This window comes from Nicotiana tabacum, chromosome 5, assembly GCF_000715075.1.
Source record: "Nicotiana tabacum cultivar K326 chromosome 5, ASM71507v2, whole genome shotgun sequence".
Classification (NCBI taxonomy): Eukaryota; Viridiplantae; Streptophyta; class Magnoliopsida; order Solanales; family Solanaceae; genus Nicotiana; species Nicotiana tabacum.
Window position 1 is genome coordinate 54626812 of NC_134084.1, and position 27821 is coordinate 54654632.

The following is a 27821-nucleotide window of genomic DNA, read 5'->3' on the forward strand; positions in this document are numbered from 1 at the left end:
GCCAATTTGTGGTACCACACCATTGCCTCTTTTGAAAGTGTCTCTCCGAACTTTTTCGGTAGGACGGACTCGATCTCATCGTCCCTAGGTCGTTTCCCTTCAATGCACAAGTATAAGCAGTGACATAACTCGTTCTGGTTCGAGGTTACATTGTACTTCATAAGGTCAGGCATTCTGAACTTCTTTGGAATGGGTTTCGGAGCAGCTTCCTATGGGAATGGCTTTTGTACAAACCTTTTCGAATCTACACCCTTCAAGACCCAGGGTGCGCCCGAAATTTGATCGACCCAGAATTGTAGGTCTCTACCTTCTTATCGTTGACTTCTATCTTTTTCTCGCCCGACTCGATCTTTTTGTGAGGTCATCTAGCATCTTTATGAGGGTGGGGTCGACTACTGACCCGTTGTTACTTGATATTTTCGGTACCTGCTCGGCTGGGGGAGCCACTCCCGGTGCTACCGTGCTGGGAGTTTTCTGGTGACTCTGCAGCTGAACAATCGCCAATTGTTGTGCTTATAACATTTCAAAAATAACGTGAAGGCTAACCTCCTATTCTTCCCTAGCTGGGATTTTCTGAGCTTCTTGTTGGTCTCCTTGGCGTGCCCTCATGTTAGTGTGGGAGCTTATATCGATGTATTGGGAATCGCGTGAGACCACATCTGCAGGGATTGGCTCTAGCGCTTCCCCAGTGTTTAGTGATGATGCGCCAATACCTGGAACTGCCACACCATTCTCTGCATGGTCCTCAAGACCATTGTTTTCATATGCATTCACTGAGTTAGACATTTTGACCTGAAATCAAATATCTTGGACAAGAAAAAGTGTGAAAGATAACTTGCGTTATGGAGTGAACCAGCAAGAAAATAATCACTATTATTTTAAGCCCCACAGTGGGCGCCAAACTGTACCTTGAAAATGGTAATTACAATTAAATTTGATTTTGTGGTTTTAAAAATACGTGACCTATTTTTAAGCTAGTTGTTTAGGTAATAGATGCTAAGTGAAATACTTGGAAACAAGATAAGAGCTTAAAACAAGGTGATAACTAAACCGAATGGCTGACAACCGGGGCCTCGAGCTTGCTTATTCGGGGCCTCAAGAGAGGGGATTAATAGTTATGATAAAATTAATGACGGCTGTTTATGGCCAATAATAAGCAATAAATGAAGAACAATAAATAGAACACAATGAATATAAGCAATAAATGCAAGTAATGAGATCAAGAGAATATGTTAGAGAGCAGAGAGAATATTCTTGTGTATTCAATATTGAGCATCAGGTCCTTTACAACATGAGAAGTATCCCCTTTATATATGAGGGGGAATCCCAACATAGTACAAATGTATTTATTACAAATATACATGGTAGATACAGCTAATTAATGCCACGGTACGGGCTTGAGCTAGCCAAATAGACTAGGTCAACTTTTAGTCATATGCCTTGGGAACTTCCCACTCTTTCACCATAATTATCTATCTGCATTGCCCAGAGGTTGGATGTCGGTAGCCCCTCGGGTGTGAATCTCGACCATAACCTCGAGCTTTTGGAAACGCGCTTATGAAGCATCGTATAACCGAAAATAGGACCCTTCGATTTTACCATATACACCTCTATTCTCAAAATTCCTTTAACACCCACTCAATACCTTCCCCTCTCGTTCTTTATTTCCCTCACATAAATCCCATTCCCCACCCCGCGTCGCCACCGCCCAGCTGCCATCGTCGCCACTGTCGCGCCTCTCCTTCTCCACCTCCTAAAAATTCTAGGTTTGAATTACAACTTATCTCTTTTGTGTATACATCTAATGTTTTGTTTATTAGCTATGAATTAGTTTCAATTGATTAGTGTTTCAATTGATTATTTAACATTGTATTTTATAGAAATCTAGGGTTTAAGTATTGTTTTAATTGAATTGATTACGTATGGTATAAATTGAATGTTTGAGTTTGTGCTGTCTTGAATAGTTTTGTTAGAATTGAATTATTAACTTTATATTGTCTTGAATAGTTTATTAGAATCTAGGGTTTCGGATTTGTTCTTGTGAATCAAACTTTTAGGTTATGGGTTGAATTTTTAGATTTAACTTTTAGTTTATGTTTAAACTCGTAAGATAAAAATTAAACTTTTAGTTTATGTTTAAACTCGTAGGATATGAATTGAACTTTTAGTTTTTAGGTTTTGTTTTTGTGAATTGAACTTTTAGGATATGAATTGAACTTGTGGGATATAAATTGAACCTTTTGGGTATGAGTTGAATTTTTAGGATATAAATTGAACTTTTAGTTTATGTTTAAACTCATAGGATATGAATTGAACTTTTAGTTTTTAGGTTTTGTTCTTGTGAATTGAACTTTTAAGATATTAGTTGAACTTGTAGGATATAAATTGAACCTTTTGGGTATGGGTTGAATTTTTAAAATATAAATTGAATTTTTAGTTTATGTTTAAACTCATAGGATATGAATTTGTCATGACCCTAAACCACCAGGGTCGTGATGGCGCATAGCACAGTACTAGGCAAGCCAAATCGACAATTATAACATAAACATATCATTTTCTTAATTCCTTTATTAATTAAATATTATCACAAATTTTTTGTTTAAGTGTTTCAAAGTAAGCGAAAACAAATTTGTAAAACATCAACCACTGCCCGAACCCGGTGTCACTAGTCATGAGCCACTAAAAATACAATCTGGTACTGCCTGCTCAATACAGAATGAGTTTGATAATAACATATACTAATAGATAGGAAGGAGAAAGACAAGGTTGCAGACGTTGTGCATCTACCTTGCGAACTCCATAAATGCTCTGAAGGTAGAAACAGCTCTCATTCGGATGTTCTGGCACCTGAACATGCACACAAGGTGCAGGGAGTAATGTGAGTACGGCAACTCAGTAAGTAATAAATATAAATAAAGGCTGCGTGTAGTAACGAGCATTTAAAATCATATACAACTCATAACATAGAATCTTTTATGACATAACAAAGTCAATTCAGTAATTCGATTTCCGAACATCTTGTAAAAACTCCAATTTTAATGAAAGTTATTTAAAGCATTTGTTCAACATTTTTTAATAGAGGCTCAGTATAAAAGAAGAGTGAAATGGTAATTTCATAAAACAAGCCCCTCGGGCAAAGTATCACTCATATATTTAGCCCCTCGGGCAACCATCTCAGTCACTCGTGACTCAACTCTCATCAGTCAGTGCTCACACTCAGCATTCCCACTCAATAGATATCTCATAATAATAACCGTTGCGGCATGCAGCCCGATCCGTAAATATATATATATATATATATATAGTCGACTGTGCTCACTGGGGGTGTGCAGACTCCGGATGTCACGCCCCCAACTTCGGGAGGCACGATCGGCGCTCAATCGAGTTAAACCAACTGAGCAAGCCTTATCAATCACTTTCTACCCAACTCAATATGAATAAGGAAACAATGCATTCGTTTATTTAGGCGCTAGGAAGGATTGTACATTCAACCTTGTTAGTTCATTTATATCACAACTTTAAACTGTAGTTAAGTTTCCAAGATTCTATACAATTACACTTTAGAGAAGCAAGGTTTAAAATTACAACATAGTTCATAGACACATCCAACACCCGTACATAACCCACACATACGTCTACAGAGCCTCTAAGGATACAAAAGACAATGATGACAACGCCGGCAACAAGGCCCCGGCTATACCTTAAAAGTGGATATCTATATCAAACGATGTACAACATAACCCCTTGAAGGAGAAAGGGGATCACCAAGACTTTGAGAAGAAGGTACTCCGCTATGCGCGATCGACACTATCCGCAATAGAGCCACCTACATTCATTTAAAAATGTAGTGCCCTCGGAAAAGGGACGTTAGTACCATGGAATAGTACTAGTATGTATAACTAAACACCATCTAGTTATAAAGAACTTTCATACAAAAATGAGGAAATCACAAGTATAAATCAAAAGCTTTAAACGATCACAACATTATCAATGTAAAAGAATCATACAATTTTCACATCATGTTTCCATAGCCTTTAGTTTGGGGCATTTCATATTGTTCATCATTGTTCACAATACCATCGCTATCATGAGCGGAGTCCGATCATGACCCGATCATCTAGGTTGCCTCCATTGAGACATATACTTCAATCACCATTTCATTTCTTTTTTTCCAGAATTCAATATCAGCACATTACCACCATGTGTGCAGCATGGTGTCCGATCACGGCCCGATCAGCTAGGCCACCTTACCTAGGCGTTGTTCCTTTCTCATTAATCATCTCATTTGAATCTTTATTTCACATATATTATATAAATTCATTGGCACTTAGAGCTACAATTATCACATTATTTCCACTTTCAATTTTAGATTTATAGTCTAGGATAATATGTGCACACAAGGGCAAATAAAATTGTAAGAATAGATGAGTCTTCACATAAATGGCACAATATATGCAGCTTCAATCTCACCTTAAGGTCTAAGCATCTCAATACATGATTTATATTCCTTGCACCCTTTCAAGTTATCAAGAATAGCGCATTGATCATATTGAGATATATCTTTCACGCACATAAGGTCGCAACCCCAAATTCATGTGAAACAACAATCAATACAATAATAAAACTTTAATCTTACCGTATTTACACAAACACCAATGGAGATCAATTTCTAAAAGACGGGGTTTTAGCCATACATACCTCAATAGAGATTTCCTTAAATCCTTATAATAAATTCCGGAATTTCCTAGCAACTTTGATCTATTTTATAAAAATTACAATTTGAACCAAAAATTAGAGGCATGAAGTGAGATTCTAACTCATTTAAGTAAATTATCAAGCACTAAGTGTGTACAGTAATTTTAGGACACTTTGGTGAGAGATTTTCATCATCCTATACCACAATTGTTATCTCTTTTGGTTCACAATCACCCCATACCCCATTATCTTTTATCCATGCAAGATTATCAACCCTTATACCCATGAACCCCCGTGCTAATCACTTATTTTAATGGAAATTTCGAAATTATAGATGAGGGTACAAGCTCTTACCTCTTAGGGTGAAGACCTAGCAATTTCACTTGACAATCTTCAAGGATTTGGGGCAAGGATGGAGTGGAGACTTGATGAAGATCACTCCCTCTCTCTCTAGAACTTCATCTCTCACTCTATATGCCATGAAATAACAGGAAAATAGTCTAATGGGTTGTTTTTAATGTGATGGGGTTGGGTTATAAAAGTTAGAAAATAGGAGCCCCGACACGATTTGTGATTGCATAATGGACATGCGGCCCGCAAAAATGGTCTCAAAATCTGGACAAACTGTCTGGGTATGCAATAGAAATGCGGTCCGCATACCTGTTCTGTAGTCGTATAATGCACCGCAGAACTGCCCTTCACAAAAAATCTAAGGGGATTATGCGATGACTATGCGGCCCGCATATTGATTATGCGACCCACATATTGATTATGCGATTGCATAATTGGCCGCATAGTTGGCCTCAAATTAACCAACACACTGACTGGATCTGCGGTGACTTTTGGTCTGCATACCTATTATGCGATCGCATAATGGACCGCAGAAATGTACTTTTTGGAAAACATAATTCTTAACTTTTTAATGCACCGATCAATCCAAAGGGTCCGAACCGCAGCGAGATTTGGGTTTTTTAGTAGAAATTTCCACGGGGCCGTACATCCTCCCCCACTTAAGATCATTCGTCCTCGAATGGGGACCAAGGTTCACTTATTAGCAATCTTCATGCAACCTCAGCTTTTCATAACATGACACATATCCACAATCCTAAATTTGGCTAACTCCCTAAATTTTCAAAAATTTTGCCAGAGTTTCCTTTGTAACTAGGCCTATCCACCTGTCAGAGAGCCCTAGAAACATATTCTAACCGCATGTACACATTTTACAGTCATTACATAACCTGTACAATACTAACCATGGCAGCATAGGCAACATATAACCAAAACAGGACAGTTTTAAATAGATCAAATCATAAGATAAGAGTTCATGGCAACCAAATGCATAAAAGCTATTACATGACTATTCAAACAAATGTGGGTACTTCTTTTTCATTTCTTCCTCGGCTTCCCAAGTGGCTTCCTCAACCTGATGGTTCCACCATAACACTTTTATGGAGGCAATTTCCTTATTTCTCAACATCCGGACTTGCATGTCAAGAATGGCAACTGGAACTTCTTCATATGACAGTTCTTCATTAACCTCAATAGTTTAAACTGGCACAATAGTGGATGGATCTCCCACTACCTTCTTCAACGTAGACACATGGAAGATAGGATGTACCAATGATATCTCGGGTGACAGCTCGAGCTTGTATGCTATCTGACCAATCCTCTTAATGATTCTGTACGGTCCGACATACCTCGGACCTAATTTCCCTTTCATTCCAAATCGCATGATACCCTTCATTAGGGAAACCTTCAGAAATACCCAATCATCTTCTTTGAACTTCAAATCTCTGCGATGAATGTACGAGTAAGACTTTTGATGACTTTGAGCAGTTTTCAACCTCTATTTAATAATCTTGACTATCTCCAGAGCCTGATGCACGAGGTTTAGCCCTATCAATTCAGCTTCTCCAACCTCAAACCACCCAATGGGAGATCTACATCTTCTACCATACAATGCCTCAAATGGTGCCATCTGGATACTAGCATGGAAGTTGTTGTTGTAAGAAAATTCTATGAGTGGCAAATGGTCATCCCAACTACCTTTGAAATCATGAGTACAAGAACGCAACATGTCCTCAAGTGTCTGAATAGTCTGCTCTGCTTGCCCGTCAGTTTGGACATGGAAAGTTGTGCTAAGATTTACCTGTGTACCCAAACCTTGCTGAAATTTCTTCCAAAAGTTGGCAGTGAACTAAGCCCATCGATCTGAAATGATTGAGATTGGAGTGCCATGCAACCTGACTATTTCTTTGATATACAACTGAGCATATTGTTTTGCTGTGTCGGTAGATTTAACTGGCAACAAGTGCACTGATATCGTGAGTCGATCCACGATTACCCAAATTGAGTCGAACTTACGCGGAGTGCGTGGTAACCCTACCACAAAATCCATATTAATCATCTCCCATTTCCACATTGGAATTTCTATGCTTTGGGCCAATCCACCGGGCCTTTGATGTTCGGCCGTCACTTGCTGATAGTTTGGACATTTTGCCACGAAGTCCGCCACATCCTTTTTCATGTTATTCCACCAATAAACTTGCTTGAGATCATGATACATTTTCGTAGAACCTGGGTGCACGGAATACCAAGAGTGTGAGCTTCTGCCATGATCCTCTCCCAAAGACCGTCAATATCCGGACCACATAGGCATCCTTGGTACCGTAGGGTACCATCATTCATGCCAAAGGGAAAAGTTGTGGTCGTGTGTTTATGACTGCCCTCTTTCAGTTCTGCTAACAATAGATCGTTGAATTGCTTCTCTTTCACTTCCGCCACAAGCGATGATTCAGCCCTATTATGCACAATTACTCCTCCTTCATTAGAGTCTGTAAGGCGAACTCCCAAACTAGCCAACTGGTGAACCTCTCTGGCCAACGACCTCTAATATGCCCCCAAATGAGCCAAGATCCCCATAGAGTTTCGACTAAGAGCATCCACCACAACATTAGCCTTTCTCGGGTGATAGAGAATATCAATGTCATAGTCCTTGAGTAACTCTATCCATCTTCTTTGTCTCAAATTCAACTCCTTCTAGTTGAAAATATATGGAAGGCTCTTGTGATCCGTAAATACATCTACATGGACCCCATACAAATAATGTCGCCAAATCATTAGCACAAACACTACTGCCGCAAGCTCTAAGTCATGGGTTGGGTAGTTCTTTTCATGATTCTTGAGTTGCCTAGAAGCGTAAGTTATAACCTTGTTGTGTTGCATTATAACACACCCAAGACTGATCCTTGAAGCATCGCAATACACCATAAATCCCTCTGTACCCTCTAGCAAGGCTAATACCGGTGTAGTAGTCAATCTTGATTTCAATTCTTGAAAACTACTTTCACAAGCATCGGACCATTTGAATTTAACCGCTTTATGTGTCAATTTAGTCAATGGAGAGGCAAGAGTAGAAAACCCCTCCACAAATCTTCTATAGTACCTAGCCAAACCTAAGAAACTATGAATCTTCGTTGGAGTGGTAGGTCTAGGCCAATTCTTTACCGCTGCAATCTTCTGAGGATCAACCATAATTCCTTCCCTAGAGATGACATGACCCTAGAACGCGACAGATTCAAGACAAAATTCACATTTCGAAAGTTTTGCGTACAATTGATGTTAATCTCCCTGTCTGGTGGGATCCTAGGGAGCTCATCTGGAAAGACACCAGAAAATTCATTCACAACTGGTACAGACTCAAGGCTAGGTGCCTCAGCATCGGTGTCCCTGACACGAACCAAGTGATAGACACACCCCTTCTTGATCATCTTCGCGGCCTTAAGGTAAGAAATAAACCAACCATTAGGCACTACATTATCTCCCTTCCATTCAACAACGGGCTCATTAGGAAATTCAAGCCTCATAGTTCTAGTTTGACAATCAAGTTTGGAAAAGCATGAATAAAGCCAATCCATTCTCATTATTACATCAAAGTCGACCATACGTAACTCAATAAGATCGGCTTTGGTATCCCTACCCCGTACCACAACAACACAACCTCTATAAACTCGAGTAGCCGTAATAGACTCACCAACCGGAGCAGATACCAAAAATGGCTCCTATAGCCCAAGCGCTATATTGCTGCGGCGTGCAGCCCGATCAAACATACCGCTGCGGTGTGCATCACGATCCATATACATATAAATATCGCTGCGGTGTGCAGCCCGATCCATAAATATATAATCTTCACCATCAGGCCCTCGACCTCTCTCAGTCATCAACCTCACAGCCACTTGGGCATTTCAGTGAAAAATCAGGGAACTCAGCCCACACAGTTTTCATATATTTGAAAGTAGAGTAATGAAACTACATCAAACAATAAATATGTACAAATCATGACGGTGGATATGATTTTGAATCAAAATAGTGTGGGGATAGTAGTAAACTACCTTTGAGGGTCGAAACAGTGTGGCACAAGGCCCCAAACAGGGCATTCAACCCAAGTTAACAGAATTATTTTTAAACACATAGATTTCATATAGAGTTTATTAAAAATATGCAACTCTATAGTTGCCACGGGACGGACCAAGTTCCAATCCCTACTGGTGCACGCCCACACGCCCGTCACCTAGCATATGTGTCACCTCATTTATCAAAAGTAGTACGAGATTCTAGGGTTTCATACCCTCAGTTCCAGATTTACAATCGTTACTTACCTCAAACCGGGCAAAAATCTACTCCGCAATGCCCTTGACTTTCAATCCAGCCTCCAAATGCTCTAAATCTAACCAAAATTAGTATATTATCATCAATACACGCTAAACAAACAAAGCCCATGCGAAAATTATCGAATTAACTCAAAAATCCCGAAATTGATCAAACTCGACACCCGGGCCCACGCCTTGGAATCCGATAAAAATCACAAAACTAGAAACTCCTTTCACTCCCGAGTCTACACATACCAAAAACATCAAAATCGGACCTCAAATGGTCCCTCAAATTCACAATTTTAAAATCTCCAATTTCAAGCCCTAATTTCTCAAATTTTCACCCCTTATATCTTCAATTTCCATGATCAACTGAAATTCACCATAGATATGAGTATTAAGTTCAAAAGTCTTACCTCAACATGTATCCCCTTGATTTCCTCTTCAAAACCCTCCAAGAGCTCCAATCCCGTCTCTAAAATGGTGGAAATGAGCAAACCTTCGCAAAGGGTTTGATTTATACCTTCTGCCAAGGCATTTTCACACCTGCGGCCCATATCACGCTTCTACGGACCGCATCTGCAGTCAAAATAATTGCATCTGCGGTTTTTTACTTAATTGCTCAAGGCCGTATCTACGCACAGGCACTGCACCAGCGGTTCCGCATATGCGCCCAATACACCGCACCTGTGGTCTTCACTTGATGGCTAGATTTCACACCTTCGGTCTCCCTTACGCACATGTGGTCCCCAATACGCATGTGCGGTTATGACAGAAGCAGTAGCTTCAGTTGCTCAATCTAAGTCCAATCCTTCCGTTAACCATCCGAAATCATCCCGAGGCCCCCCGAACCTCAACCAAACATGCCAACAAGTCACAAATAACCATTCAAACGTATTCCAACCTTTAGCATACTCAAAACAACATCAAAACATCAAATCACCCTCAGATTCAAGCCTAAGGATTTCCAAACTTCCAAATTTCGCAACCGATCCAAAAACCTATCAAAACTCATCCGAATAACCTGAATTTTTGCACACATGTCTCAAATGACACAAAGAACCTACTCCAATTTCTAGAATCCCATTCCAACCCAGCTCTCACGATTTCTACTACCGACCGGAAAACGCCAAATTTCTAATTGCGCCAATTAAAGCCTAAATCTACCACGGAGCTCTAAATTACATTCCGAACACACTCCTAAGTCTAAAATCACCCAACGAAGCTATCCGAACCATTAGAATTCATATCCAAGAACTTCTACACATAAGTCAACATCTGGTTGACTTTTCCAACTTAACTTTCCAAATAAGAGACTAAGTGTCTCATTTCACTCCATGACCATTCCGAACATAAAACAACCAACATGATATGATGAAATACAGAAGAACAACACATAAAGAAGCAAAAACGTGGATAATATGACTATAACTCAAGAAACGACCAGCCGGGTCATTACATCCTCCCCCTCTTAGACAAACGTTCATCCTCGAACGAGTCAAGAAACATACCTGGAACCTCAAATATGTGAGGGTATCTACTCTGCATCTCCCGCTCAGTCTCCCAGGTAGCCTCCTCTATGGGCCGACCTCCCCACTGCACTTTCACTGAAGCTACATCCTTTGATCTCAGCTTTCGAACCTGATGTTCCAAAATAGCTACTGGCTCCACATCATATGTCAAATCACCGTCTAAGTGAATCGTGCTAAGATCCAAAACATGAGACGGATCGCCAATATACTTCTGGAGCATAGAAACATGAAATACCGGATGCACACTCAACAAGCTAGGTGGCAAGGCCAGCTCATAAGCCACCTCCCCAATCACTAAAAGTACCTCAAAAGGCCTAATGAACCGAGGACTCAATTTACCATTCTTCCCAAATCTCATTACTCCCTTCATGGGTAAAACCTTTACTAGAACCTTCTCCCAACCATATAAGACACATCTCGAACCTTCCTATCAGCATAACTCTCTTGTCTTGACTGTGCGGTACGAAGCTGCTCCTGAATCACTTTCACCTTGTCCAAAGCATCCTGCATTAAGTCTGTCCCCAAAAGCCTAGCCTCGCTCGGCTCAAACCATCCTACTGGTGATCTACACCGTCTCCCATATAAAGCCTCGTATGGAGCCATCTGAATACTCGATTGATAACTGTTGTTATATGCAAACTACGCGCGTGATAGAAAAAGATCCCATGAACCCCCAAAATCAATGATACAAGCGCACAACATGTCTTCTAATATCTGAATAGTGCGCTCGGACTGCCCGTCCATCTAAGGGTGAAAAGTTATGCTCAACCTAACCTGAGTACCCAACTCTCTCTACACGGCTCTACAAAACTGCAAAGTAAACTAAGTACCTCTTTCTGAAATGATAGAAACTGGGACACCATGAAGGCGAACAATCTCTCGATTATAAATCTCAGCTAACCGCTCTGAAGAATAGGTAGTACACACAAGAATGAGTGTGCGGACTTTATCAGCCGATCCACAATCACCCAAATAGCATTGAACTTCCTCAAAGTTCGTGGGAATCCAACTACTAAATCCATAGTGTTTCGCTCCCACTTCCACTCTGGAATATCTATCTGCTGAAGCCAACCATCGGGTCTCTAATGCTCGTATTTCACCTATTGACAATTGAGACACCAAGCTACAAATCCCACTTTGTCTTTCTTCATTCTTCTCCGCCAGTAGTGTTGTCTCAAATCCTAATACAACTTAGCGACACCCAGATGGATGGAATACCACGAGCTATGGGCCTCCTCCAAAATCAACCCTCGAAGCCCATCCACATTGGGCACACATATTTGTCCATACATCATCAATACCCCATCATCACCAATAGTCACATCTCTACCATTGTGGTGCTGATCTTTGTCCTTGAGGACAACAAAATGAGGATCATCATGCTGGTGCTCTCTGATGCGATCAAACAAGGAAGACCGAGAAACCACACAAGCTAATACCCGACTAGGCTCCGAAATATCCAACCTCACAAACTAATTGGCCAAGGCCTGAACATCAACAGCAAGAGGTCTCTCCCCAACAGGAATATATGCCAAACTACCCATACTTACCGCCTTCCTACTCAAGGCATCGACCACTACATTGGCCTTTCCCGGATGGTAAAAGATAGTAATATCATAGTCCTTTAGTAGATCCAACCATTTTCGATGCCTCAAATTGAGATCCTTCTGCTTGAACAAGTGCTGGAGGCTACGATGATCAGTAAACACCTCACAAGACACACCATAAAAATAATTCCTCCAAATCTTCAACGCATGAACAATGGAAGCCATATCCAAATCATGAATAGGGTAGTTCTTCTCATGGGGCTTCAACTTACGAGAAGCATAAGCAATCACTCTACCCTCCTGCATCAACACACATCCAATACCAACTCTAGGAGCATCGTAATATATCGTATATGAACCTGAAGCCAATGGCAAAACTAACACTTGAGATGTGGTCAAGGCAGTCTTAAGTTTCTAGAACCTCGCCTCACACTCATCTAACCACCTGAATGGAGCACCCTTTTGGGTCAATTTGGTCAAGGGTGATGCAATAGATGAAAATCCCTGAACGAACTGATGGTAATAACCCCCCAAACAAGAAAGCTACGAATCTCTGTGGCTGAGGATGGTCTGGTCCAACTCTGATCTACCTCTATCTTCTTTGGATAACCGTGAATACCCTCACTAGACACTATATGCCCCAAGAAAGCCAATGAACTGAGCCAAAACTCACACTTGGAGAACTTTGCATAAAGCTTCTCCTCCCTCAACTGCTACAATACAACTCTCAAATGCTCAGCGTGCTCCTCCTGACTACGCGAGTACATCAGAATATCATCAATGAATACAATAACAAACGAGTCGAGATAAGGCCGAAACACGTTGTTCATCAAATGCATGAACGTTGCTGGGGCATTGGTTAGCCCAAAAGACAACACAAGGAACTCATAATGACCATATCGGGTCCTGAAAGCCATCTTAAGAATGTCCAAGTCCCTGATCTTCAACTGGTGATACCCTGAATGGAGATCAATCTTGGGGAACACTCTCACTCCCTGAAGCTGGTCAAATAAATCATCAATACGAGGAAAATGATACTTTTTCTTGATTGTAACTTTGTTCAACTGCTTGTAATCAATGCACATCCTCATCGTTCCATCCTTCTTCTTCACAAATAGAACAGGCGCACCCCAAGGTGACACACTAGGCTGAATAAACCCCTTATTAAGGAGTTCCTGAAGCTGCTCCTTCAACTCCTTCAACTCCGCCAGTTCCATATGATATGGTGGAATAGAAAAGGGCTGAGTGCCCGGCACCAAATCAATACTGAAGTTAATATCCCTATCCGGTGGTATGCCCAACAGGTCTGCAGGAAACACATCCAGAAAGTCCCTCACTACCGAAATCAAATCAATGGTAGGAGTCTCTACACTAACATCCCTTACGAAGGTCAAATAAGAAAGACAACCCTTCCAGCCTATCTGTTGGGCCCTCAAAAACAAAATCACTCTATTGGGAACATAATTTGTCGAGCCTCGCCACTCAATCCGTGGAACACCCGACATAGTCAACGTCGCTGTCTTAGCATGACAGTCCAAAATAGCACGACATGGAGATAACCAATCCATGCCCAATATCACATCAAAATCCACCATACGAAGAAACAAAAGGTCCACTCGGGTCTCCAAACCTCCAATAATCACCATATCGATATGCACGGTCCACAACAATAGTATCGCCTACTGGAGTAGATAAACAGACAAATGAAACAAGAGACTCACGGGGCGTATCCAAATAACGAGCAAAATATAATGACCCATATGAAAAACTTGAACCAGGATTAAATAACACAGAGGCATATCTGTGGCAAACTAAGACAATACCTATAATCACAGCATCTGAAGCAATAGCATCTTCCCTGCCTAGAAGTGCATAGAAACAGGCCTGATCGACCTCCCCCTCTAGGGCGACCCCTAGCTGACTGACCCCCACCCCTAGCTGCCTGTCCAGGTGGTAAAGTAATAGGAGCTGAAGTCAACGGCTGAATCCTTTGCTGATATGGACCCCTAAGAAGATGAGGAAACTATCTCCTCATATGCCCAAACTCTCCACACTCATAACAACTACCTGGTTCAGGGATGGGGACTGAGGGGAACCCCTAGCACCGGAATGACTAGTAGAAGAACCTGGTATGGAAGAGCCCTAAACTGATGGATCATGGGACGAACTCTGGGATGGAAGGGCACTAAGTGATGAATGGCCCCGATAGGAACTGTGAGAACCACATCCCGATGATGCCCCACGATGAACTGGGCGAGCTGACTGAGCATGTCTGAATGAACGACCTCTGCCGTGCTAAAACTAGCTTTTCGAAGGAGCACCACCAATACTATCAGATCCTCGGGACCTCTTGGCCTCCCTCTCATCTTGCTCCTGGCAACGAACTGACTCAATCTCTCGTGAAATATCAACAACATACTCAAAAGTAGCACCTGACACTCTCTCTCTAGTCTTGAGAATCCAAAGCTGATATGTGAGGCCATCCATGAAGCTTCTGGACCTCTCTCTATCCATAGGAACCAACCAAATAGCATGATGAGATAGCTCTAAAAATCTTATCTCATATTGCGTCACAGTCATATCATCCTGACGCAACTGCTCGAACTGTTTGCGGGCTCCTCTCTGCAAGACTGTGGCACGTACTTCTCCAAAATGAGAGTGGAGAACTGCTGCCAGGTAAGGGGCGCTACATCAACAGGACTACGCCTCTCATAAGCCTCCCACCAAGTAAAGGCAGCTCCTGAAAACTGGAAAGTAGTGAACGAGACTCCACTAGTCTCCAAAACACCTGTGGTCCGAAGCATCCTCTAATACTTGTCTAGGAAACCCTAGGCATCCATGCCCTCTACACCACTGAAAGTCGAAGACTAAATTCTATCAAACCTCTCCAATCGACGCTTCTCGTCGTCAAGCATAACCAGTACCACATATTCTTGAGCAGGTGCAACCGGCTGGGCTGGAGGTTCCCTTGGTGTCTGAAGTTCCTGCACGACCTGCTCAGGTGTGCGAGCGGCTTGAGTCTGGGTGCCTCCCCCGACCTGAGAAGTAGTTGCGGTCATAGTAACCGAGACTTCCTGATCCAGGCCAGTGCACACAGATAGAATTTGATCTAGGGCCTCCTGAAGGCCTGGAATAACAATCGGCACAGTCAGTGCTTGAGCTGGTCCTGCTGGAGCGTCCGCAACTGGGATCTGATCGTGAACTGGGGCGGCTGGTGGATCTGTAGGTGCTGCCCTAGCTGCTATGCGGGCTACACTGCTACCCTTACCACAGCCTCGATCGTGACCTCGGCCTTTAGTGGCCCCAATTGTACTCGTGGTCGTCCGTCCTGACCGGTAGCACATGTCCTCACCATCTGTGAGAGAATAGAATAACAGAAGTTTAGTTACCAGAATCAACAGATTCGCACGACAAGAATTCAATAACGTGAAGTTTTTCTTAAAGGTTATGCAGCCTCTTGAAGATAAGTATAAACGTCTCCGTACCAATCCGCAAGACTCTACTAAACCTGCTCATGACGGGTGAGACCTAAGAAACCTAGGCTTTGATACCAACTTGTCACGACCCTAAACCACCCCGGTCGTGATGGCACCTATCACAGTACTAGGCAAGCCGAATCGACAATTATAACATAAACAAGTCATTTTCTTAATTCCTTTACTAATCAGATATTATCACAAATCTTTCATTTAAGTGTTTCAAAATAAAGGGAAACAAATATGTAAAACATCAACCACTGCCCGAACCTGGTGTCACTAGTCATGAGCCACTAAAAATACAATCTGATATTATCTGCTCAATATAGGATGAGTCTGATAATAACATATACTAATAGATAGGAAGGAGAAAAATAAGGCTGCGGACGTTGTGCAGCTACCTGCTCACTCCGCAAATGCTCTGAAGGTAGAAACAACTCTCACTCGGATGCTTTGGCACCTGAATATGCACACAAGGTGCAAGGAGTAACGTGAGTACGCCAACTTAGTAAGTAACAATTATAAATAAAGTCTGAGTGCAGTGACAAGCATTTAAAATCATATACAACTCATAACATTGAATCTCAAAAGAAATAACAAATTCGATTCAGCAATTCGATTATGAACATCTCGTAAAAACTCCAATTTCAATGAACATTATTTAAAATATTTGTTCAACATTTTTCAATAGAGGCTCAGTATAAAAAGAGCGAAATAGTAATTTCATAAAACAAGCTCCTCGGGCAAAGTATCACTCACATATTTAGCCCCTCGGGCAAGCCTCTCAGCCACTCGTGACTCAACTCTCATCAATCAGCACTCACACTCCCACCCAATAGATATCTCATAATAATAATCGTTGTGGCGTTCAGCCCGATCCATAAAAATATATATAGTCTACTATGCTCACTAGGGGTGTGCAGACTCCGAAGGGGCTCCTACAGTCCAAGCGCTATATCGCTGTGGCGTGCAGCCAGATCCAACATACCACTGCGGTGTGCAGCCCGATCCATAAATATATAATCCTCGCCATCAAGCCCTCGACCTTTCTCAGTCATCAACCTCATAGCCACTCAGGCATTTCAGTGAAAAAATCAGGGAACTCAGCCCATATAGTTTTCATATATTTGAAAGTAGAGTAATGAAACTAAATCAAACAATAAATAGGTACAAATCATGACAGAGGATATGCTTTCGAATCAAAACAGTGTGGGGATAGTAGTAAAATACCCTTGAGGGTCCAAACAGTATGACACAAGGCCCCAAATATGGCATTCAGCCCAAGTTAACAAAATTATTTCTAAACACATAGATTTGATATAGAGTTTATCAAAAATATGCAACTCTGCAGTTGCCACAGGATGGACCAAGTTCCCATCCCTACCAGTGCACGCCCATACGCCCGTCACCTAGCATGTGTGTCACCTGATTGATCAAAAGTAGTACGAGATTCCGGGGTTTCATACCCTCAAGTCTAGATTACAATCATTACTTACCTCAAACCGAGCAAAAATCTAATCCGCAATGCCCTTGCCTCTCAATCCGGCCTTCAAATGCTCTGAATCTAACCAAAATCAATATATTATCATCAATACACGCTAAAGGAACAAAGCTAATGCAAAAATTACCAAATTAACTCAAAAATCCCAAAATTAGTCAAACCCAACCCTCAAGACCACATCTCGAAATCTAATAAATATCAAAAAACTAGAAACTCCTTTCACTCCCGAGTCTATACATACCAAAAATATCGAAATCGGACCTCAAATGGTCCCTCAAATTCTCGATTTAAACTCTCCAATTTCAAGCCCTAATTTTCAAAATTTTCACCCCTAATCTCTTCAATTTCCATGCTTAATCAACTAAAATTCACCATAGATATGAGTATTAAGTTCAAAAATCTTACCTCAACAAGTATCCCCTTGATTTCCTCGTCAAAACCCTCCAAAAGCTCCAATCCCGTCTCTAAAATGGTGAATGGGCAAAAATTTGCGAAGGATTTAATTTATACCTTCTACCCAGGCATTTACGCATCTGCGGCTCATATCACGCTTCTGCGAACTGCATCTACGGTCAAAATAATTGCATATGCGGTTTTTCACTTAATTCCTCAGGGTCGCATCTGCGCCTAGGCACCGCACATGCGGTCCCGCAGATGCGCCCAACATGCTGCACCTACGGTCTTCACCTGATGGACAAATTTCTCACCTACGGTCTCCCTCACGCACCTGCGACTTCGCACCTGTGGTCCCCAATCCGCAGGTGCGGTTATGATAGAAGCAGCAGCTTCAGCTGCTTAAACCAAGTCCAATCCTTCCGTTAACCATCCAAAATCATCCCGAGGCCCCTGAGACCTCAAACAAACATGTCAACAAGTCACACATCACCATTCAAACTTATTCCAACCTTCGGAATACTCAAAACAACATCAAAACATCAAATCACCCTCGGATTGAAGCCTAAGAATTTCTAAACTTCTGAAATCCGCAACCGATACAAAACACTATCAAACCTCATCCGAATGACTTGAATTTTTGCACACACATCTCAAATGACACAACAGACTTACTCCAATTTCTAGAATCCCATTTCGACCCCTTTTTCAAGATTTCTATTGCCGACCGAAAAATGTCAAATTTCTAATTTCGCCAATTCAAGCTTAAATCTACCACGGACCTCCAAATTACATTCTGAACACACTCCTAAGTCCAAAATCACCTAACGAAGCTATCTGAACCATCATTAATCACATCCGAGAACTTCTACAAATAAGCCAATATCTAATTGACTTTTCCAACATAAGCTTCCAAATAAGAGACTGAGTGTCTCATTTCACTCCATGACCACTTCGAACACAGAACAACCAATACAATATGATGAAATACAGTAGAGCAACACATAAAGAAGCATAAATAGGGAGAACAGGACTGCAATTTATGAAATGATTGGCCGGGTCATTACAGAATTGAGCTTTTAGTTTTTAGGATTTGTTCTTGTGAATTAAATTTTAGGATATAAATTTAACCTTTTGAATATGAATTGAAGGTTTTAGGATATAAATTAAACTTTTAGTTTATAATTAATTATATTTAATATAATTTAATTTTTGGTGTAATTAGGAAAAAATAATTATCTTGAATTACATAAAAATAATTTAATTAATTTATAATTGTAGAATAAATTAATTTGTTCTAGTTTTATTTGTATAGATGGAACATCGTACTTGGATGTACAATAGGAATTATCCTAATCGGCGGGAATTGTGGGAGGATTTTGTAGAAGGGGTTGATGACTTTATTAGACATGCAATTTAACTTCCACCATACCAAAGTGAAGGAGTAATTAGGTGTCCTTGTGTCAGGTGTGATTGTATGAAGTTTAAAAAACTGGAGGAAGTTAAGCTTCATCTTTATAGGAAGGGGTTTATAAAGAATTACTTTGTGTGGACTAATCATGGAGAGATCGATGGTAGCCGTGGGATATTTCATAACATGATTGTTGGTGAAAGTAGTAGGTCGGTGGAGAATACAAATCTTGATTCTAGAATTCAGGATATGGTTGCGGATGCTTTTGGGATGCACTTCGGGGGTGAGCCCAATGAAAATGTTGAACAAACTCCTAATGATGATGCAAAACGTTTTTATGAACAGTTAGAGGAAGCTAGTCGTCCACTACGTGAAGGAAGTCCGCACTCTGAGCTGTCTGTTGCAGTTAGATTACTAAATATCAAATCTGATTGGAATATTTCTCAAGCAGCGATGGAATCTTTCATTGACCTTATGAGTGAACTAGTTGACCCTACTATCAACTTACCTGGTGATTTCTATAAGGCAAATAGATTAGTTTCTATGTTAGGACTTTCCTCGATGAGAATTGGTTGTTGTGAAGAAGGTTGCATGTTATATTATAAAGATGATGCAACTTTAGACAGTTGTAAATTTTGCGAAAAGCCTCGTTTCAAGAGGCTTTCCAGCGAGAATATGGTCGCTGTCAAGGCGATGCATTATTTACCTCTTATACCTAGGTTAAAGAGGTTATATGCGTCGATGAGTTTTGCTCCTCATATGAGATGGCACTTTGAAAATAGAAGACCACCTGGTGTTATGTGTCATCCTTCAGATGGAGAAGCTTGGAAGCACTTTGATAGGACATATCCAGATTTTGCTAGTGAACCAAGGAACATTCGGTTAGGTCTGTGTGCGGATGGCTTCACGCCTTTTTCTATATCTGCGACACCATATTCATGTTGGCCTGTCTTTCTTACACCTTATAATCTACCACCTGAGTTGTGTATGACTAGTCCATATATATTCTTAAATTGTATTATCCCCGGCCAATGTAATTTGAAAAGTTTGATTGATGTATATTTGCAACCTTTGATTAATGAGCTAAAATAGTTGTGGTATGATGATGTTGAAATATATGACATATCAACCAAGCAGAATTTCAATTTGCGTGCTAATTTAATTTGGACTATTAACGATTTTCTTACGTATAGAATGTTGTCTAGGTGGATGACTGCTGGGAAACTAGCTTGTCCTTACTGCATGGAAAATGGTAAAGCGTTCACTTTGAAACATGGCCGAAAGCAATCATGGTTTGATTGTCACCGTCAATTCTTGCCTCATGATCATAACTTTAAAGGGATGAAAAATGCATTCAAAATGAATAAAATGGAATATGATTCTCCACCTCCGATACTTTCAGGTGAGGAAATTTGGGAGAGGGTCCAGAACTTCAGTAAAGTTACTAAGGTTGCACCTTATAGATTCCCCGGGTATGGTGTTACTCATAATTGGACGAAACAGAGTATACTTTGGGAGTTGCCTTATTGGACGGATAATCTTCTCCATCACAAACTTGATGTCATTCATATTGAGAAAAATTATTTTGACAATTTGTTCAACACAGTGATGGATGGTAAAGGTAAGACAAAAGACAACTCGAAGGCTAGAATGGACTTACAAGAATATTGCAGTCGGCCTAAATTATACTTGTAGACCTTAGTGCCTATTTCATGGAGACCTTAGTGCCTATTGCATTTTGTAGTTTGCCTAAAAGAATCTGGAAACCCATCATAGATATTAGTTTATTTTTCAAAGACTTGTGTTCTACCACATTAAGGGAAGAAAACCTACTCCGGATGGATCAGAACATTCATGTAACTTCTAGTACGAATGTAACTTCTAGTAAGATGGAAAAAATATTTCCATGTGGTTTCTTTGATGTGATGGAACACCTTCCTATCCACCTTGTACACGAGGCACAACTTGGAGGGCCTATTCAATGCAGATGGATGTATCCCTTTGAGAGGTAATATTATAAGTTTGATGTAATATTCTATTTTATTTGAATATTCTTGGCTAACATGAGATTATGTAGGACAATTGGCAAATGCAAATAATTTGTTAAGCAGAGGAATAGGATTGAAGGATCTATATGCGAAGCCTATCTTGCAAAGAAAACTGCACATTTTTGTTCTTGTTATTTTGAGTGTAACATGCCATGTTCTAGGAATAGGCCCAATAGGCACACGGTCGAATGTGTGAATGAACCATTATATCCACCAAGGTCCATATTCAATCAACCAGGCTAATGTTCTAAGGATGTTAGAAAGAGAAGTTTGAGTGATATGGAGTACAAGTCAGCTACACTTCATGTGTTGCTAAATTTACCTGAAGTTGTACCATTTCTCAAGTAACTATTGATTTATTAGTTATCAAAATATAAAATTTACTATGATTACATATTGATGCAACTACTAAAAATATTTGATGTGTCACAGTCACTTCGTGGGTCAATTTGGCCATGATGTTGTATATACAAGATTTGATACGTGGTTCAAACAATTTGTAAGTTTATCCTGATAATGTTCTAACACTATGTAGGTAAATAATGTTTGTAAGTTATGCTAACTTATGAATTTTTTTAACACTATATAGGTAAGTAATCTAAATAATGGTGTAAATTAATTTTTGAAAGATATATCTTGGGGACACGGGCTTCAGGTCGCAAAAATGTCTAAGCAGGAAGTGAATGGTTATAAATTCCATACAGAGGATTGCTCTAAAAATAAAAATAGCAACAACAGCGGGGTGTGGGTTCAAGGTGGTGATGGAAACCAAGTTGGAGATACTGATTATTATGGTGTGGTCAAAGAAATAATAGAACTAGAATATACAAGTTTGCCATATAAGAAATTGATACTCTTTAGATGTAAGTGGTTTGACCCAAATACAACAACAGGTACAAGAGTGCACAACCAATACAACACAATTGAGGTTAATCATATGAGGGAGTATGATCGCTATAATCCTTTCATAATTGCACATAACGTTAGAAAAGTGTATTATGCTCCTTATCCATTGCGGCATAATAAGTCCGATTTGTGGGTTGCAATAAAAACTAAGCCTGTAGGTAGGGTGGAAGTCGAGAATGTGTTAGATGTTGCATATCAAAACGATATCTCCAGTGTTCATCAAATAGTGGACGATTAGTTTGAAAATGATTTGGAACATCCTGAACACGTATTGGAAGAAGTTAATATATATGAAGTAACAATTATAGAAAATGGGGACGAAGAATCAACTGATGCATCTCAAATAAGTGAGGACGAAGAATTCTCGGACGAGGAACAATACGTTGATGATGATTAAAAAGTTGGTTTATTAAAGAACTTTTGTTTTATAGCTAGTTCCATATATGTTTCAATCTAGATATGTATTATATTATGCATATGGAAGGTAAGGGTTAAGGTAACAATAACCCAACTGGTTCTCGGGGACCAAAAAAGGCTAGGAAGGGAAAGAGAAGGGTAGATAATAATACTCCTTATTTTCCACCCTCTTCAGAGATGCCTATGTCTTATCCTCCACGACATGGCTATACTGAGCTAACACAACATCACGAGACCTACACCTTCATCCAGACACCAGTCTTTCATCACAGGGCAGGACTATACATCTGACATACAGTCTAGCTGCCTCACGGCCACGTGGATCAAAGCCATCTGCAATGCAGACATCTATATCACATCCCTACATATCACAGCCACATGGATCGCATCCATCCATGTCACAGCAACTCGGGTCACAGCCATCAGTATCACATCCACTTGGGTCACATCCAGCTATGATGCAGTCACAGAGATCGCAGCCATCTTCATCAGCGACTTCATCTATTTTAGGTCTTTGTCTGTGAGGCAGTAGCTCTGACCCCCTACACCATCCACATATGCCTCTAATACACATGTTTTGGACGATGATGACGAGGAAGTGCATTATGATCAATATGGAAGGATCATCATAGTCCTTGAGGGTGATGGGTAAGAGTTATTTGTTATTTTTGCGTTTATTATTTTGTAACGTTTTTACTAAGATATTAATGTGTTTTTATTGCTAAATTGCAGGTTCAAGCCGACTAATAAGGCTACGAGGATAATCACCAATGCCATCAGAAAGCTTTATGATGGCCCTTATGCGACTTGGACTGATTTTCCATTCTCGCTAAAGGAGCAAATTTTCAATCAATTTAAGGTATAAATGTTCTTTTAAGAAGTTTAATAATTTATATTTATGATGTTTACATATAATATTTAACTTTTGAAATAGGAGCAAGTGTATATAGGAAGACCAGCTATAGCGCGGATGTGGCTGCAAATTTTCATCATAAAACTCGCAAGAGATTGGCGGATCCTTTCTTCGATGCTAGAAAGAAGAACAAGAGGCCTGGCTGGTTACTTAAGAATTTATGGGATGATTTGCAAAGGAAATGTCTTACTGCAGACTTCTTAGAGAGGAGCAAAAAAAGAAAGAACGCTCGCGCATCCGAGAAGGGAGACTCCTTGCACACTGGAGGTGCGATTATCCTAGGGACAATAAAAAGAAGATTGGTATGTAATTGATTAAATTATTTTACTTTTCAAAAGTATATCTATTCTGTTTATTAACTAAATTAATTTGTTTATAGGAAAAGAAGTTGGGGCATCCAATGAGCCATGATGAGCTATTCACGAAAACGCATATTATAAAGAAGAAGAAGAAGAAAGAGACGGATCAAGAAAGGTGGGTCGAGGACCAGGCCTCGACTGCATATGTAAGCTTTCACTTTTCTTTAAGTATTATAATTTTCTTTTATAAGAATTTCGAAATACTGATTCAATTTAAAATAATATAGGGTCGCTACCAAAGTAATGTGGAGGAATTCGTTCGCAATCATCCAGCTGGTGAATCGGGCAAGCCAACCTAACCTTCGGATGAGGATACTATAAGAATATGGTTGGAGTCTGTTGGCAGTCCAAAATGGGGGAAGGTATACGTGCTTCCTACTAAAAAGTTTCATTGCTATAAGTATGGAATGCAAGGAATAGGGACTTCCTCGCAAGGCGAGCAACTTAATGGGGAGAAACTCTCTGCTATGCGGGAGACTGTGACAAAGCTCACATCCGAGCTAGAAGCGGCCAAGGAAAGAGAAAGGGTTAGAGATGCTCAATTCCTTGGTATGAAAGCTCATATCAAAACTCTCCTATCTACCAGAGCTTTTTCGTTGCCCCGGTCTCGTGAGTCATCGCCAGTGGTTCGACCTCCATGTGATCGTTCCTCCCGTCTTGGTCGTGATCGTTCCTACCATCCTCCTTGTGATCGTTCTTCCCATCCTCCACAGGACCCTTCTCTATACCGTCTTGTAGATAAAAGTTCATCAAATGGTGATAACACCCCTTGACTTTTATATACTTTGAACTAGACAAATAGAACCAGTTTTGAACTTGTTATAATTAGTTTTAACTTGGTTTTGGATTGTTATGTTCAATTGAACTTTAATTTGTTAGTTTTAAAGTATTTATTGAATGTTTGGTTGTTGTTGTGTTGTTGTTGTTTCTGTTGTATTGGTATGCTAGCAGGTGGTGTAGCTACCAAGACAGGTATTTTATGCCAAAATTAAACCCAAAAAAACTGACCAACATAAAAAGGATAACTGCAAATTACCGACCAAAGTTGGTCGGTAAATGAACAAGGAATTCCCAGAATTCAACATTACTGGCCAACTTTTGTCAGTATGTTACCTACACTATTGAGGTTACCGACCAACGTTGGTCGGTGGTGTTAAATTTTAATTATTTTAAAAATATATATTTATTCAGTTACCGACCAACTTTGGTCGGTTTTTTTTAATGTTAATAATTAATAAAAAAACATAAATTAAATACACCACCCAACTTTGATCGGTAAAATTAAATTAATAAAGTATGTTTCCGACCAAAGTTGTTCGGTATATTAAAACGACCATCAAAATACCGTCCAAGCGTATTTGGCCGCGTTTTGGTCGGTAATTGGCCATAACCGATCAAAGTTGATCTGATTTTTTGGTTGGTATTTAGCAAATTTCTAGTAGTGCCACCTTTGTTTCGCCATGATGTTTAAGCATTTATTCTGCCATTTCTCCTCGTGTCATGACCCTAGACCCGAACCCGGTCGTGATGGCGCCTCTCATGAAGACAAGGCCAGCCAATTAAACCCAATTCACTTTTTAAACAGTTAAACAGTAATAAAAGCCTAAACATGAGTAAATAAACCAAAGTCTAAGCAAAAGATAGTATAATGTGCGGAATACAGCCCAAACACAGACCGATACCGGGGTGTCACAAGTCACGAGTATCTAATAACACCAAATACTCTTAAGTAACTACAGAGTTTAGTACGAAACTAAGAACATAAAGGAAAAGAGATAGGGAGGATCTCCAGGCTGCGAACGCCAACAGCTACCTAAAGACTCCTCGTATCCGCCTAAAGCTAGAAATGATCAGCACTCGGGAGCGGGACCAACTATGCCTGAATCTGCACACAGGGTGTATGGAGTAAAGTGAGTACTCCAACTCAGTGAGTAACAAATGTAAATAAAGACTAAAAGCAAGAAAACACGTAAGGCACAAGGCATTCTATAATGAAGCAGTAAAACCATTTAAAAATAGTAAATCGATGAAAGATAGGTAAAAATCTTTTAACTCAAATTTAACTTCACGAAAAGCCTTTTTCAACAATTAAGTAGGTAATTGAGAGCCAATTATGAAAAGTAAACACATAGAGGTTCGCCCCTCGGGCACACTATCAACAAATCCACCCCTCGGGCAATATCTTAGAACAGTACCAGCCCCTCGGGCAATAACATAGAACAATACCAGCCCCTTGGGCTCAATCTCACATCACAATGGGTACTCGCGCTCACTGGGGGTGTGCAGACTCCTGGAGGGGCCCCTTACTGCCCAAGCACAAAAACAAGTCATCTCGTGGCATCAACACTAGGCTCTCGGCCTCATATCAATCAAGCCACCTCGTGGCATACATATCTCAGGCCCTCGGCCTCATAATCAGTATCAAATGTTTCCTCACAACATAGGCCCTCAGTCTTACTAAGTCAAAATCCTCACAATCCACTCCGGAAATAGTAAAACATGTTTCTCAACCCAAAATATTATTTAAAAGATCATGTAAGTGTTAAAACATAGTAAACATGGCTGAGTACGAAAAATAGTGAAATATAACATGACTGAGTTCAAGTAAAAAGTCAAAACAGTGACGAAATATCAGTAAGAATTCCCGAAGGATTCAAATAGTTGGCATAAAGCCCAAATATGGCATTCGGCCCAAATCATGCTGATAGCAAATATATTTCAGTCAAATACGTGGTAAAATCATCAATCGGGATGGACCATGTCACAATCTCCAATAGTGCATGACCCCATGCTCGTCACCAAGCATGTGCCTCACCTCAATATAGCACTACGATGTGCAATCCGGGGTTTCAAACCCTTAGAACATCATTTGCAATCATTACTCACCTCAAACCAGTCAAATCTCTAGCTCGTGGTGCCTTTGCCCCTCGAATCGGCCTCCACTCACGTCGAATCTATCCAAAATGAGAACGAGGACATCAAAATAGTCTAAGGGAACGAAGCCCAAGCGAAAACAATCAATAAATGACACAAATCCCGAAATTACCAAAACCTGACCCCCGGGCCCACATCTCGGAATTCGATAATTTTTACATCAATAGATTTCTTATCTCCCCACGAGTTCATACATATCAAAAGTTCTGAAATCCGCCCTCAAATGGCACTTCAAATCCTCAATCAAAAGTCTAAATTTCTAAGCCCTAGTTCTTCAATTTTTAGCTTAATTACCATGATTTACTAGGTGGAATTCACATTAGGATCGAGTTTTATGTCCAAGAATCTTTCCTCCAAGTTATTCCCCTTGAATCCTTCTTCAATCCCCCTTCAAAAAGCTCCAAAAACGACCAACAATGGAAGAAATAAACCTCACATTTGCAGACAAAATGACCCTTTAAACCTTCTGCCCAGGCCTTAATTCCTTCTTCGCGAACGCCGTGAAAGCCTCGCGTTTGCGAAGCACAAAAATTCTATTGACCAAAACTCATTTTCGCGAACGTAACCCCACCATCGCGAACGCGATGCCTCAGCTTTACCAACCTACGCGAACTCGACCAAGCCTCTCACGAACGCGATGCTTACTAATCCGGCCCTTCGCGAACATGGAACTCTCCTTCGCGAACGCAAAGTCCAAACCTGATGCCTCCCTTCCTGACCCTTTGCGAATGCGAGGGTCCACTCGCGAACGCAAAGACCAAAATACGTGCAACAGCTGAAACCATTTTCTGCAATTATTTTAACTTAAAATGATCCGTTCAACCCTCCGAAACTCACCTGAGGCCCCCGGGACCTCAATCAAAGGCACCAACATATCCCAAAATCTTATTCAAACTTGTACCAATCTTAAAAACACCTCAAGCAACATCAAATAAATCAAAACACATCGCATTCAAGCCTAAGTTTTCTAAAATCATCCGAATTCCGCTTTTGATCAAAAACCCATCCAAACCACGTCCGAATGACCTGAAATTTTGCAC